This window comes from Salmo trutta, chromosome 32 (assembly GCF_901001165.1).
Source record: "Salmo trutta chromosome 32, fSalTru1.1, whole genome shotgun sequence".
In the NCBI taxonomy this organism is placed as follows: domain Eukaryota; kingdom Metazoa; phylum Chordata; class Actinopteri; order Salmoniformes; family Salmonidae; genus Salmo; species Salmo trutta.
The window spans coordinates 22354382-22368544 of NC_042988.1; the positions used below are offsets into that span (position 1 = coordinate 22354382).

The 14163-nt window shown below is 45.8% G+C and overlaps 1 protein-coding gene across 3 annotated transcripts in view; it reads right to left on the reverse strand.

Moving 5' to 3' along the window:
* The window catches only part of LOC115171427 (RNA binding protein fox-1 homolog 3), a 242826-nt gene extending 231609 nt beyond the window's left edge, over window positions 1-11217 (reverse strand). The window contains exon 1 of one of the 3 annotated variants that reach the window (XM_029728232.1): window positions 11058-11208. The gene's annotated coding sequence lies outside the window, so the exon portion shown is untranslated. Of the gene's footprint in view, window positions 1-11057 lie in introns of all 3 variants that reach the window. The other 2 variants (XM_029728233.1, XM_029728230.1) reach the window with 2 other exon arrangements.
* Between the last annotated feature and the right edge of the window lie 2946 nt (window positions 11218-14163).

Below are 14163 nucleotides of genomic sequence, written 5' to 3' on the forward strand. Positions count from 1 at the left end.
TCAAGCAAGCAGCAGCAGAGAGAAGGGGGAGAGAGAGAGGGGAGAGAGAGGGGGGAGAGAGAGGGGAGAGAGAGAGGAGAGAGAGAGAGGAGAGCGAGAGAGAGGGGAGAGAGAGAGGGGAGAGAGAGAGGAGAGAGAGAGAGAGAGGAGAGAGAGGGGAGAGAGAGAGGGGTGAGAGAGAGGGGAGAGAGGGGAGAGAGAGAGGGGAGAGAGAGAGGCGTGCAGGCAGCAGCTCTGAATGTGTCTTATTGAGCAGATACTCCTGAGCTTAATAAAGCACACCATCAGTGTCTCTGTGCTCATTTGCATGGCCAGTGTTAGCTAGCCTTGCACGGCAGCAGCTCCCTCCAACAATCCATTAGTTCTGCGAGGATGTTCAGTATAGCCATGCAAATAAGTGTGAAATTGCACTGTAATCAGTCATGTAAATGACACAGGATTTCTATCTAGGCATCATCGTTCCCCACACTCGTTTATGAAATACTTGTGAGGGAAGGAGGGAGGGAAGAGAAAACAACATTAAAAACAATGAAAGAAGTGCTTCTGTTTTGACAGCGACAGAGAATAAAAAAATCATTAGCATGACATGAGCCAGACAGGCTTTGATTCTCTACTGAGAATTTAACTCCCTCAAACCAGTCTCCCATTGAAATTAGATTTGAAATATTCAGACACTGATCAAAACTGTTCACCTAGGCAAGACTTCACAATCACTAGGAGTCTTCTTGTGTAAAGACTTCTCCCCTCCCCTTTGATGACAAGAAAGAGACAGAGGACGGGTGGCGGCACACCTACCAGATGAGAGAGAGCTTAACACGTCTGTATTCCTGTACTGTGAGAGGTACAGTACGTAACAGCCTGTTCTATATGGAATGTCTGGAGAAATACACTCATGGATATGGCAGCCAGTGGAAAAATAATTACACAGAATTTCATTCAACAAATACATGTTGGTAGCACTTTATTTTCCAGTATAGATGTATACTATGTCAATAAATACCTTGATAAAACAATAACTCTTTTGCAAAATGTAATTCAATATAGAAAAAATATATATATATAATCTGTGTACGGTTTCACTAGATCATGAAGGGTAAAAATATCTCTATCAAATATCATGTTAAATAAGACAAGCCATCTTTTCAAGACTCGTGTTGGCATAATAGACCAAGCTGTATAAAAAAGGAAGATTGATTTCCCATAATATGCAGTAGTCAGCCAATGGGACTGGTTCCATTAGGGTTGCTGATGTGACTGGAATCAGCTGCAGACTGCACTCATTGTATAGTCGTCTATATGAATAAGCTGATGGGAGTGAGTGACACATCGACCATCCACTCACTTTCACACAGTTCCCAATGATTCATTTTGAATATCGTGCTGTGAAATACAGCCAAACTGGATAATGTTCTGTGTGTGTGTGTGCGTGTGTGTGTGCGTGTGTGTGTAAGAGGGAGAGAGAAAGAGAAAGAGCAAAAAAAGAATGAGGAAGAGGAGGAAGAGGAAGGATCAGGAATCTGGCTCAAATGCAATCTCAGGAGAACTAGCTCATTGAGCTGACAGCCATCAGTAAATCCGTGTGGAGCGAGAACGAGTCCCTGTGGTCAAGCAGACAGAGGGAGAAAGAGAGAGAGAAGGGAGATGATAGAGAGAACAGAGAGAGACCCAGCACACAGAGACACAGAGACAGATTTGATGAATACTGAGGCGCTCAAACAGACAGATGGGCTGATTTATGACTGACTGTGTGTTATGAAACATTATCTTAGTGTCGGTGAAATCAAAATAACATTTTGGGTGTAAATGTGGAGCCTGGACCTGCCAACAGATCCCCATGTGGTCCAATACATTCAGATGGCCCAGCATGCAGTGCCATGGAAAACAGTTGTGTTGTCGAACGACTGCATATTTGTGGTTTATTATGTTGTTTGGGGTAAATTGCACGCAGCTGTATACATTGCCAATCGCATCCCACCTGCCAAAGTCAAATTAAGCCATCAAATCAATATCAAGAGTCTGGAGGAAAATGAAGGCCATTACCAGGCTATTGAATTGTATTTGTTCTCTATTCAAAATTAAAGGCTATTGACAGGCTGTTTTATTTAGTTCTCTATTCAACCACTCTCTGGTTAAAGTGGGGGAGTGGATGAGGCTGCATTTTAACTGCAGGCCCCTTTAATGCTGGGCTATAGAGCCACTTTATGATCCTACACAGGGGACTTGTGTATGCGGGGAGTGTATTGTGGCTGGCTGAACCCGGCTGAATACACACTGTGAATGTTTTGTTGTCAAATAATGAGAGAGTGTTGGGGTCCTACCTCACCGAGAGGCACAGCAAAGATTAGACACATCTCAGCACAGAACCATTGGTGAAATGTATCAATGTCGGTGTGCACCAATCCAGGGTGGCTTTCCCCCGTTCATGGTGGCTTCTCATTTGGAACCGGTAAACCAGTTGTCATGTGTATTTTCCACTCGGATAGTGATAGCTTCCAGCAGTGGCTCACAATCACCCCGCGTCTCATTGCTCGGGCACAAATACTCATCGGGTTGTCTGTCTAGCCTGCATGGGAGATGGAATCAGAACAATGACCACTGAAGAAAGGCAGGAGATGTGACAATTCAGTGGACGGTAACAGTGGACAGCGTAATTCAACCATTATAATTAAACTACATTTCAGCACTATGCAACTACTACAGTGCCAGGGTCTCACACATAAAAGTCAAACACATTTAATGAAGAAATAACATGTTTAAAATAAACCAGCCATTCCCCAGCGTAAATACCATCACTGAGACCAATTAACCAAACCAGAGAGCATTTTGTGAAAGTAGCTCTGCATTTTTGAGTTATCATTAGTATGGTCATGGATAATAAGATCAGTGTATCCAACATTTTTCTCGCTACATTTTTCACAGAGCAGAAATCTCTCTACATATCACAGAGGTTGACTTTAGTCAGCTAGCTATATGTAGAGAACATACTGTAGCTGTTCTATAGTAATGCAAAGGGGTAGGGGATATCCAGGCCTGATGGGTTGAGAGGCCACGTCTCAGCCAGACGATTTTGATCCCTCTCGTAGCGGCTAGCTAAATTAGCATGCAGAAGACAGAACTCAGAGGTGCCCTAGCCCTTAACTCAATCTCTCTCTCCCTCCTTTTTCTCCCCTTGCTTAGGTAATGGATTGTGGCTGTAGCTCCAGCCTTACACCCCTCCCTTCCCCTCAAGCTGGGCAGCGATGCAGGCAGACAGGCAGGGAGGGACGAATGCAGGCAGGGAGGGAGGCAGGGAGGGAGGGAGGCAGGGCCGGAGGGCATGTTACTGAGCTCCGGGTTCCTCCACAGCGACACTCACTAACTCTAAGGCCAGATGTCCGAGCATACGCACCCAGCTCTCCAGGATGGCCAGGCAGCCTTAAGCGAAAGGTGCCATCCCCTCTCTTAAACAGATTGCCACTTGCGCCACCTCAAGCTGAATACCAATAAATGAAGGGGTTGCTTACCAAAATGAATGACGGGTAGCAAAAAGAGACAAAAAATAGCAAAAAAACTACAGCAGCAGCAATTTCAAACAGCACTTTTAGGGAATGGATGCAATTAAGCTGCAAACACTCAACGGATGTAGACGGGCTAGAAACACTGAGTATGTTTTAGAGACATGTACTCCAGGACTTTTAAGCATGCAGTTGTTAGAGGGGCCAGGCTGATTGAAATTCATTGGCAACATCTGCATGCAGCGCACAACATGGACGGGGGATCAGAGTTTGGAGGTCTCTGAACATCAGTTATAATTAACAAAACATTCCTGTGCATATGGGCTCCGGGGCACAAGGGTAACCAATGGCAACCATGGCAAGGCTCGGTTTAAGAGGACGAACCAGGGGGCATCAGTACCATTATGGCCCCACATGGAATATGGACGACGTCAAGAAGGCAACGCTAACCGCTACCCAGCTACACAGAACCAACCTGCAATATTAAATCTCCCTATTCCATCTTCCTATTATATTGTACTGTATAATGTGAATATGACACTGACAGTTATCTAAGAGTGTCATCTCGGTGAACAATTAATAGAACAGCGGGAACGTGAGGTCAGATATAATTAACAGATATGCAGCGCAAGGTATAATTGCTCAAGTCTCAAGCAAAGTAATTAAATAATTCAAAGTGAACCACTGAGAGGGAGAGACAATGACAGAGCTTCTCCTCATCTCCCTCTAAGAGACTGGTGGAGGTAGGTGGTGGTGGAGGTAGGTGGTGGTGGTGGAGGTAGGTGGTAGTGGTGGAGGTAGGTGGTGGTGGAGGTAGGTGGTGGTGGTGGAGGTAGGTGGTGGTGGTGGAGGTAGGTGGTGGTGGTGGGTGGTGGTGGTGGTGGAGGTAGGTGGTGGTGGAGGTAGGTGGTGGTGGTGGTGGAGGTAGGTGGTGGAGGTAGGTGGTAGTGGTGGAGGTAGCTGGTAGGTGGTGGTGGTGGTGGAGGTAAGTGGTGGTGGTGGTGGTGGAGGTAGGTGGTGGTGGTGGTGGAGGTAGGTGGTGGTGGTGGAGGTAGGTGGTGGTGGTGGTGGAGGTAGGTGGTGGTGGTGGAGGTAGGTGGTGCTGGTGGAGGTAGGTGGTGGTGGTGGTGGAGGTAGGTGGTGGTGGTGGAGGTAGGTGGTGGTGGTGGAGGTAGGTGGTGGTGGAGATAGCTGGTATTTATGCTGAGATGCTCCTCTCTGTAACACCGCCTCAGGGACAGATCTAACACACACCCAGCCATCAGAAGAAGAGGAAGAAACACTGGGATGGCGCTGAATCGGACGGCGGAAAGAGCTGACGTTCCGCCGATTGTTATTTGCACACAAAGGGAAAGCGCTCATCAGTTCCCCTGAGTCCAGGGCAAATCCTTCATCTGGGGCTTTTTTCCCTGTGTACCTCACAGAAGTTCAGACAGCATCTTAAGGTACACCTAATTGATGGAGCGGAGATCCTCTCATTATGATACATGCGGTAGGCCAGCCTGTCAGACAGAGAGTTCGTGGAGAGCAGTGTTAAGGAAGTAGCAGAGGCATTATCAGTCTATATTTCACGTGTCACTGGGGGACGGATGTGTCCCAAAATAGTTCTACTTTGAAGCAAAAGGGTTCTTTCTACCTGGAACAAAAAAGGGTTCTTCAAATGGTTCTCCTACCGAGGACAGCCAAATAACCATTTTAGGTTCTAGATAGCATATTTTCTTTCTAAGAGTGTAGGGTAACAGGTGAGGAATCTGGTTAGTCTGGTTTGACACTAAGATTATCAAACATTATGAAATCGAAAATTGCATTTCTCCACAGATACATGCATGTCCCTTCTTCCCTATTCATTGAAGTCTGGTAGAACCGAAAGTCACTGTCAACCTTTGACTCCCGTCTCACGTTATACTGTGAGTAAGGGCCCCTACATGGTTCTGTGTTGAATGGTGGAGCTGGGCTATTATGTTCCAAGGTACATGTTATGAACACATATGCTTTGAACCAATCTGACTCTGAGGTCAAAGTAATGTATCTGGGAAGATTTGTAAAGCGCTTTACAGTGCGTGTTCCATTCCAGATATTTAAAAACGTTTGAAATGAAAATGGATCCCAATTAAAGCCGCACAGTAGTGTAACTGCTTCTTGTTTTTTTTTTGTAACCAGTTGAAATATTTCTCCCTGGGAAAACCTCTAAAAACATACCTTTTTTCTGCCTGTACTGTGACTGTGAGCTCTGATAAAAGCAGCCTAGACAGGCCTGAGCTCAAGCCATTTTGCCAGCCATTCAGGGAGATGAAAATGCAAAGCTAAAAATACTAGCTACACATTTCAAAAGGCAAGAGAAATGCATATATACACCAACTAGCAACAAGCCTTTCTCCTTAACTGCTGGGGAGAAAAGGCTTTTGGTCTCAACACATTAGACATTTTCAGTGAAACCCTTTAGAGTTAGACATACCTTCTCCTTCACAGTATGTATGGTCATGTTAAGGCCACCTACGAGATACCAGCAGTAGCTTTAGATTCAGGTGAATCATCAAGGCTAATACCCCATCAGGATTTGCTAACATAATAAGTGTACTGTGCTAGCATTACAGTACAATACGTATCTACTGGTGCTGTGGCCTTGCTATGGGTATATAGTCTTGTCTGTTGGATCACCTGTTGAAGAGCATCCATTTCAACATGGGGCCAGAGGTCGTGGTCCTGGCTGGGTGTTTGAATGGCAGGTGGGGAGCCACGATGCCCACAGCCCTGCCCCAGTGGAGCGCTGAGCGCCAGCGTCTGGGCTTGGGAGGGCCACAGTGCTGCTGACTAACAGAGCGTGTCTGCTGACAGTCAGTGTGTCTGACTGATAGGATCACCCCAGGAGGCTCTTCCAGGGCCTTTACAAAGTGCCTCTGATAGGCCAGGCCCATAGCTTTACCGCCGGGCCCTGCCAACAAATTAAATTTAAGCCCCACTAATGTATAGAGTAATCATAGAGTGGTGTTGATACATTTTTCAGCAGGGTTACCATGGGCACGACTGAAGGCTTTGTGTGGAATCAGAGACGGGCAGGAGCGGGGCGGGGCGGGGAGAAACAGCTGTCTGTAACCTTAGCAGGCCACTGGAATCCTCCACTTCTAAGGCAAGGACTCATATGAAAGAACAACAATAACATGCCATTATGAGATGTAACATTTTGCAGTGACCTGCGTTTCCAGGGGGAAATTTGAAAGAAAAGCAATTTCACATTAAACTATCTGACACAGAGCAGGTCATGGAATGGTGGTGAGGAGGGGGGAGATGGAGAAGGGGTAGAGGAGGGTTGGGGGTGGGGGGGGGGGCACGGAGCCCCCGTAACAGCCATTGGCCAACTAGAGCGAGACACACATTCCCTCTGCCGAGTTAAAAGGGCTGGAGTGGAGGAAATTTCAAAGCCTCCCCTGCAGACAAACACTCCGCTTAGCACACATCAGTACTGAGATGTTCAAATATTCCACTCCACAGTTGCAGCCTGGTTCTCTTCCCTGTACCGCCGTATCAGACATGGAAGCACTGTGATTAATGAGACAGGAAAAATACCTCTCTCTTTTCTCCCATTGTGTTTTTATAAATTCAATGAAGCTAAAACTGCACTTAATTAAAAATGTGTCTCAGCGTCTTATTTCCCATGATGCTCGGCAGCAGGCAATATAGGAAAATGAAAGGCAATTGGAGATAAGAGAGGATGGATTCACATGTGTGGGACCTTTGTCCCCTCCCACCTGTTATGACCAACAACGTAAAGTTTTGCAGCTGGGGTTGATTAGCCAGCTAGTAGATAGTATACATCATAGGAGACATTTTAGAAACTGAACACAAAGCATAGCTAGCTACACTTCTCTGCATGCACAAGAACACAGTCATCTGAGCGTCATGGTGCAGTGCTACTTCATGTCAATCTTCTCTTCCTCTCATTTAGAATCGTTTGTTATGAATATACTGGATGTGTAGGAACACTGTAAATACTCTAGAAAGAACATTGCATTGACATATTGATACATGATTGTGATTTAGTAACTGCTTTGTAATTTCATGGAGTTGATCCGTTGGCAACTGATGAGCAATTCCTATGTCATTTGCGCAATAGTTAACATTGCTCAATATAACATCTTAAAACAAGGTATAATCAAATTCATGACCTTGGTCTGAGTGTGATTCGTATGGGGAAGCCTCCAAAGTAGTGGGTTGGTTTTCTTACGTTCCATATTTAGGCCTAGTTGTGAGACGTCAGAACAGAAGACTGGCTGGATCAGTAGGGATGGATCATGTGACATGATGACACACCTTACAGGATATATATTCTCTTCCTGTCCACAGCTCTCTAACATCTGGCCTGCTGGTGTCAGATTCCTCCATCCACTAGCAGCATTATAGTATTATCACCCCCGCTCTCTCTGCCCTCTCTCTGCTAGCTAGCTATTACTACTACTACATGACTCTTGGCACGCCTTGGAGATCTGTGTCACAATCACTGAGTAATTACAGTGACTAATGTAAGGACCATTCTCGTGTCTAACCTCAGACATTCCATCAAGATCTGACTGGGAGGAAATGAATTGGCAGTGTAATAGATGTTACGTTCGGTTTGAACCCTGACAAAACATATACTCTTTAGAACCAAGCTTCCTTTTCCCACAATTCCCTGGTGGGGGATGGTTTGCCAGCTCAGAAACAGAGAGTAGAGCTCAGGTTCTTTGCCCTTGTCATTGCATCTGCACTGACCTCTAAAAAAAAAGGACAACAAAGATCATATCACGAAACCAATACTAGCACCGACGGCCTTTGCACAAATTGATTTAGCCACCCAGAACTCACTCCCATCTCAATGAGGTGGCAGGATGCTCACAGCATAAATCACTGTCACACAAACACCCTCTAGTGAAATGTGATTTTTATCTTTAGGATATTTTTTTGTTCAGTATGTCCCGGTTGGTGTCTAGCTCTGTGATAAGTGGTGGTGAGTGATGCGAAATAAACGGTTAGCGCATTACGCTAATATTGAGCTCTCACCGCATATAGGTGCTATCACATGGAGAGGGTGACACAGCTGTGGTCCCCTGTATTTCAGGAGGTAGTGCAGGGCCCTGTGTTATATGGCTCATAGATCCCTAATGTGTGGGTGAGAGTTGTCTCCGGCTGCCGGCTTGGCGGGGATGAAGCACAGATACTTTATGGCACAACCGTCGGACGTAAGCATGCGACCGAGGCTACAATGAGGAGAAGACGACTAAAAATAGAAGATAAGCTTTTCCGAGGGGCCCCGGAGACAATAGTTTCATACTTTCCGTTGTGTACATTGGGATCAAGAACCAGTACAAAGCGTCTAACCGGAGCTATAAAGCACAAGACCCAGATAAACGAAGCAAAGAAAACCAGGCTATCCCAGAAGCACCCTCTTTAAAGCATAGAATGACTTGATAAATGCTCCAGTGTTTTAAATACACCAGTGTAGTCTGTTCTATCCTCCTTACAACTGACAACCTCTGTTGCTCACTTAATTACAGCCAAGCGCAACACACTACTGTATCAATTATCATGTGGCTATTTTTATCACAGTTTCACTCAGAACTTTTACCTTCTTTTTATTGCTATTCTGCTCAGATCTTGTGGCTGAATTCCATTCCACACACAGAGATGTACAAACATAAGGGGTTTAAGGATTCAGATTGGTGGAGGGGAACCTAATCTTCTGTAATTGGCGGAATGGTTCTCATTTTTATCGACTCACTTTAGAAAGCGGCGCTCGTCGACAGCCTGCTATTGTTCTAGGGATTTGAGGTGACTATTCATTTTCATAAGGGCCAGAAAAGGAAGGTCTGTCTGGATGTGAGCGCACGTGTTAGACCTGATCATCATTAATCAAACCAATACTACATCACCGAGCACCAGCCGGGTCACGGAAATGGACAAATAACACAAGGACGCACAAACCTCTTTCATACATCACATTTGCAACAGCCACTGTTTAGCATGGTGAGATAATCCATTCTGGGGTTCATCATGGTAATAGTAAAAATATGGTAATGCTCTGCCAGCCAATAGCATCCTCTGCCTCACCAGATGCCTAGCTTCTGGATTTTGTTTAATTGCCATCTTCAGATCAATCTATATCCAAATGTCAACTGAATCTACAACAGAATTTTCCCTGCATTTTGTCAGCTGAATATCCAGTATATTTCCTTACATTAGAAAACAGAGGTTTTCTACGAGTCCTTATTTAATGGACTTGTAGTGAATTACACTAAGGCCTATTGTTATCCAGGCCTGAGAGAAAGGTGTTGTTGTGCTGACATACATCGGTCTACATGGCCAACTCTGTGTCCACCCCTGCTGACCTGTGTACCCATTAGCCTTGACATAGTGATGGGGCATGGTACTGTCTATCTCAGCCCCACACAGAGAACACCCACTCTTCATCTGGTCCACATAGCCACAGCACGTATCACACACACACACGGGACAGCAGGTGGGTATGGACACTAGCATACTGATCTCTACTACACATTTGTGATACAAATACACTTCACAGGTTTGGTGAACGCATAAACTGTACACAAACACGTGCATACATAGTCCCACATGTAGGACTACTGTGTACACACATATGCAAATGAACATGGATATTCATGCACTCCCATGTGGCCACGCATGTACAAATAAAGCTACATGCGCATGTACAGCTACAAACAGACTGAAAATACACACACATATGTTGGTGGCAACTTAATTGGGGAGGATGGTCTCGTGGTAATGGCTGGAGCAGAATTAGTGGAATGGTATCAAATACATCAAACACATGGTTTCCAGGTGTATGTTGCCATTCCATTTACTGCATTCCAGCCATTATTATGAGCCATCCTCTCCTCAGCAGCCTCCACTGGTTCACCCATAAATAAACACACACACACAATAAAAATACACTCACATATGATCACCCATAGAGAATACAGACTTGTTTGAACACACACACACACACACACACACACACACACACACACACACACACACACACACACACACAAATATTATTCTTAAATCTCTGTTTATCTTACACATGTCCACTGTTCAAATGACAACAGTGGACCCCTCTCGGCAGTGGTAACAGGAACACAGTAGGAAACAGAAAAGCCTCAATATCAAAACAGAAGAGTCGGTCAATATGGAAAGTGAGAAGTTAAGGTAAAAGAGAGACCCTGGTGATCAGTGTGCTGACCCGCTCCACGCTAACTGTCGTCAACAACATCCCAACCATTCACACACAGAACCGTCTACCACATCAAGACCCGCCCCCTCCTCTTCCCCCTCAGCCATTCCACCATCCTCAGAGAAACCCCTACACAGCACTAGCTACTTCTCTCACAGCACTATTTATCCTCTCTCTTCCCTCCTTCTCTCCCTCTCTCTGTCTCTCCTCCTTTCTCTCTGTCGCAGCCGCCACGTTCTCAGTGCGCCGCGGTCGCGAACATAAAAGGGTTGAGAATAAAAGACAAACCGACGTTGGGAAAGATGGAGATGGAAAATTAGCATAAGAATACTCACAGTGGATTGGGGCTGGAGCGTGGCGGTGGTCCTCTCTCTGTCAGATACAACCTGCACACAAGATTGAGAAAAAAAGAAAACTAGGCTGTGAAAGCGGCAAAGAGAGAGGAGGAGAAAAGAGGAAGGAGGGGGGGGCACATCATCCAACGCACGCGCCACACAAGACATAAAGAAATAAAGAATTCCTCGAGGAAGTTAGAAAAAAAACAGAGCGCAGAGGAGGAGAGAGGGAAAAAAAGAAGAGAGGGGGGCGTGAAGAGGTGGGCTGTCTTAGGGAAATATAAAAAAGAGACAGACACATGCGGAGTGCTCCGGTGCGCGATCACATCTGACAGGTCTGAGCTGCAGTCCGCCTACCTCCTTATCGCCCTCACTTTTCCACAGCGCTGTGTGCTGTGCTCTCTACCCAGGCCACAGCCATGGACCAGTCCTCACGCTGATGTTACGGGAGATTCAGCACAGGGGAGCTATCGCACTCATCGCCATACGTTAGCATCACACACTGAGGATTGCACACGGATCACCCACCCAACTCCACCCCACGCACCTCAATTGTGAAAAAAGAGAAAGAGAGAGCGAGAATACAGCCTGCTTCAAATGAATGAGAGCATTCCCAGTGGCATTGAGGCAATTACAGAGGCTGGCGCTGTTTTCTGTTTACCCCTCACCCTTTCTCTCTCGCTCTCTCTCAGGCTGGTACAGTGTCTGTTTTCTCTCTCTTTCCGTCTCTCTGTGCTCTAGACATATGCCTCTATTAATGTAGCTTCTGTCACTTCAGCTGCTTGGTCAGATTACTCCGTCTCTGCTTCCCCTGTGTTCTACCCACATTGAGTGCCTACGCGTCCGCCCGCTTGCCTAGCGCCTGCCATCCTGCCCGCCTACCCACCTGCCTGCCTGCCCGCTACACATTTCAGTTGGCCAAACACTTCCCTGAGTCTCCAGCCCACCTTGAGACAGACCTCACCAGACCCCACTGCTGCCACACCTTCCTGTCTGATTCTAGGAGGGAGGAACAACTCACAGTTATCATAATCCCTCCAGATTTACCACACCTCACCTGGTGTGACAGAGGTTTATTAAGAGGCTAGTTGGTAGTGGAACACCACAACTTAATATTAGCACACAGACACACACACACACACACACACACACACACACACACACACACACACACACACACACACACACAGCATCCCCACCTCCCTCATCTACCAACCTCCACACTTTATCTCCCCTCAATTAACATCTTTAGCGTGAGCTGCTATTATCTTAACCACACAGAGCGCTGATGTTCCTGGGAGGAGGAGAGGAGGGGAGAGGAGAGGAGGAGAGAGGACAGGACACTATTAGTAGAGCAGCAGAGAGGACGGTGGTGGTGGTGGTGGTGGTGGGGGGGGCTGTGGACAGAGGGCTCTGAGCTGCTGCTGCTGGAATACACAGGGCTAATTAAAGCCATATTCAAACATGACTAACTGCTACCCAAGGTGCACGCTAACAAACATCTACACAAACAACCTTGTTACAGCATAAACATGTAGGCTAGCCCCGAGCATTGTCTTTCTTTGTGAGGATTAATCGTAGAGAGACAGGCATGTTCAAGTGAAAGTCATGACAACAAAATAATCTAAATCTCTTCTGACAGCTCACTGGTGTTTGATCATGTTTATTTTCTCATACCTCTCATATGTACACCATTCTGTATACTTCTGGCCCTTCTTTGGACACTGTGTTAACAACCCTCCAGACGAGCTTCAATGCCATTCAACTCTCCTTCCGTGGCCTCCAACTGCTCCTAAACACAAGTAAAACTAAATGCATGCTCTTCAACCGATCGCTGCCTGCACCTGCCCGCCCATCCATCCTTCTCTGGACGGTTATAACTTAGAATTTGTGGACAACTACAAATACCTAGGTGTCTGGTTAGACTGTAAACTCTCCTTCCAGACTCACATCAATCATCTCCAATCCAAAGTGAAATCTAGAATTGGCTTCCTATTTCGCAACAAAGCATCCTTCACTCATGCTGCCAAACATACCCTCGTAAAACTGACCATCCTACCAATCCTCGACTTCGGCGATGTCATTTACAAAATAGCCTCTACTCAACAAGCTGGATGCAGTCTATCACAGTGCCATCCGTTTTGTCACCAAAGCCCCATATACAACCCACCACTGCGATCTGTATGCTCTCGTTGGCTGGCCTTCACTTCATAATCGTCGCCAAACACATTGGCTCCAGGTCATCTACAAGACCCTGCTAGGTAAAGTCCCCCCTTATCTCCGCTCACTGGTCACCATAGCAGCACCCACCTGTAGCACGCGCTCCAGCAGGTATATCTCTCTGGTCACCCCTAAAGCCAACTCCTCCTTTGGTCGTCTCTCCTTCCAGTTCTCTGCTGCCAACGACTGGAACGAACTACAAAAATCTCTGAAATTGGAAACACTTATCTCCCTCACTAGCTTTAAGCACCAGCTGTCAGAGCAGCTCACAGATCACTGCACCTGTACATAGCCCATCTATTATTTAGCCCAAACTACTACCTCTTCCCCTACTGTATTTATTTATTTTATTTATTTTGCTCCTTTGCACCATATTATTTATATTTGAACTTTGAACTTTCTTCAAACTACAAATCTACCATTCCAGTGTTTTTCTTGCTATACTTTATTTACTTTGCCACCATGGCATTTTTTTGCTTTTACCTCCCTTATCTCACATCATTTGCTCACATTGTATATAGTCTTATTTTTTTCTACTGTATTATTGACTGTATGTTGTTTACTCCATGTGTAACTCTGTGTTGTTGTATGTTGTCGAACTGCTTTGCTTTATCTTGGCCAGGTCGCAATTGTAAATGAGAACTTGTTCTCAACTTGCCTACCTGGTTAAATAAAGGTGAAATAAAAAATAAAATAAAATTGCTACGCTATCAAATCATTCAACATGAATGGCACTATAAAAAACAATAGACTTGCCAGCCAGCTGCTGTAGAATTCCTATAAATTCAAAGGCCCTTGTAAAATGCAGTCCTTTGAAGCACGGGGTAAAATTGTCAAGTGCCGGATGTGCTTTAGGCTTACCTCACCGCCCTACAGCTCGTTTCCT